The following is a 2,739-nucleotide window of genomic DNA, read 5'->3' on the forward strand; positions in this document are numbered from 1 at the left end:
AGAAGCTAAAACAGGAGAAATATGATCTCGTTTCTTAGTTCCTGTTAGTACACGTGCTGCTGCATTCTGAATTATCTAGAAAGTTTTTAAGGACTTACTAGAGCTACCTGATAATAGAGAGTTACAGTAATCCAGCCTAGAGGTAACAAAAGCGTGGACCAATTTTTCTGCATCTTTTCGGGTCAGGATAGGCCTAATTTTCGCAATATTACGCAGATGAAAAAATGCAATCCGTGAGGTTTGTTTTAAATGACAATTAAAAGACAAATCTTGATCAAATATTACTCCGAGGTTTCTTACGGTAGTGCTAGAGGCCAGAGCCTAGAGAAACTATGTCATCAGATAAAGAGTCTCTGAGTTGTTTGGGGCCAAGAACAATAACTTCAGTTTTGTCTGAATTTAACATCAGGAAATTGGTGCGCATCCAAGTTTTTATGTCTTTAAGGCAGTTATGAGTTTAGTTAATTGATTACTTTCTTCTGGCTTCATCGATAAATACAACTGAGTATCATCCGCATAACAATGGAAATTTATAGAGTGATTTCTAATGATGTTACCTAAAGGAAGCATATATAGAGTAAATAGGATTGGTCCGAGCACAGAACCTTGCGGAACTCCAAAACAAACTTTGGTACGTAAAGATGATTCATTATGAACATCAACAAACTGAAAACAATCAGATAAATAAGATTTAAACCAAACACAAACCAAACCAAAGACATCTTTGTCATACTATACTATAACCATTTTCATGACATTTTTGTTATACTATACTGTGACCATTTTTATACCTTTTTTTGTCATACTATACTATGACTATTTTTATAAGTTTTTTGGTCATGACCGTTTTTATGACTTTTTGGTCATACTATACTATGACCGTTTTTATGACTTTTATGTCATACTGTACTATGACCATTTTTATGACTTTTTTTGTCATACTATACTATGACTGTTTTTATGACTTTTTTGTCATACTATACTATGACCATTTTTATGACTTTTTTGTCATACTATACTATGACCATTTTTGTGACTTTTTTTTGTCACACTACACTATCACCATTTTTATGACTTTTTTTTGTCATAGTCATAGTATACTATGACCATTTTTATGTTTTTTGTTCATACTATACTATGACCGTTTTTATGACTCTTTTTTGTCATACTATACTATGACCATTTTTATGACATTATTTTCATATTATACTATGACCATTTTTTTGACTTTTTATGTCATACTATAACATGACCGTTTTTACGACTTAATTTGTCATACTATACTATGACCATTTTTATGACTTTTTTTGTCATACGATAACATGACCGTTTTTACCACTTTTTTGTTCATACTATACTATGACCATTTTTATGACTGTTTTTGTCATACTATACTTTGACCATTTTTATGACATTTTTGTCATACTATACAATGACCATTTTTATGACTTTTTTAGACATACTATACTATGACCATTTTTATGACTCTTTTTTGTCATACTATAGTATGACTGTTTTTCTGACTTTTTTGTCATACTATTCTATGACTGTTTACATGACATTTTTATGAGCCTTTTTATGACTTTTTTTTGTCATACTATACCATGACCATTTTAATGACTTTTTATTGTCATACTATACTATGAAGATTTTTATGACTTTTTTTGTCATACTATAACATGACCATTTTTATGACATTTTTGTCATACTATACTATGACCATTTTTATGACATTTTTGGTCATACTATACTATGACTGTTTTTATGACATTTTTGTCATACTATACTATGACCATTTTTATGACTTTTTTTGTCATATTATACTATGACCATTTTCATGACATTTTTTGTCATACTATACTTTGACCATTTTTATGACTTTTTTGGTCATACTATACTATGATCGTTTTCATGACATTTTCGTCATACTATACTATGACTATTTTTATGACTATTTTTTGTCATACTATACTATGACTATTTTTATGACTTTTTTTGTCATACTATACTATGACTGTTTTTATGACTTTTTGTCATACTATACTATGACCGTTTTTATGACTCTTTTTTGTCATACTATACTATGACCGTTTTCATGACATTTTCGTCATACTATACGGACTATTTTTATGACTTATTTTGTCATACTATACTGTGACCATTTTTATGACTGTTTTTGTCATACTATACTGTGACCATTTTTATGACTGTTTTTGTCATACTATGCTATGACCATTTTTATGCCTTTTTTTGTCATACTATACTATGACCATTTTTATGACTTTTTTTTTGTCATACTATACTATGACCGTTTTTACGACTTTTTTTGTCATACTATACTATGACCATTTTTATGCCTTTTTTTGTCATACTATACTATGACCATTTTTATGCCTTTTTTTGTCATACTATACTATGACCATTTTCATGACTTTTTTAGACATACTATACTATGACCATTTTTGTGACATTTTTTAGACATGTTATACTATGACCCTCATTATGATTTTTTTTTCATACTATACTATGACCATTTTTATGACATTTTTTTCGACATATTATACTATGACCCTTTTTATGCCTTATTTTGTCATATTATACTATGACCATTTTGGTCATACTATACTACGACCGTTTTTATGACTGTTGTTTGTCATAGTATATTATGACCATTTTTATGTTTTTTTTGTCATACTATACTATGCCCATTTTTATGACTGTTTTTGTCATACTATACTA

The sequence above is a fragment of the Epinephelus moara genome, chromosome 9 (assembly GCF_006386435.1).
Source record: "Epinephelus moara isolate mb chromosome 9, YSFRI_EMoa_1.0, whole genome shotgun sequence".
In the NCBI taxonomy this organism is placed as follows: Eukaryota; Metazoa; Chordata; class Actinopteri; order Perciformes; family Serranidae; genus Epinephelus; species Epinephelus moara.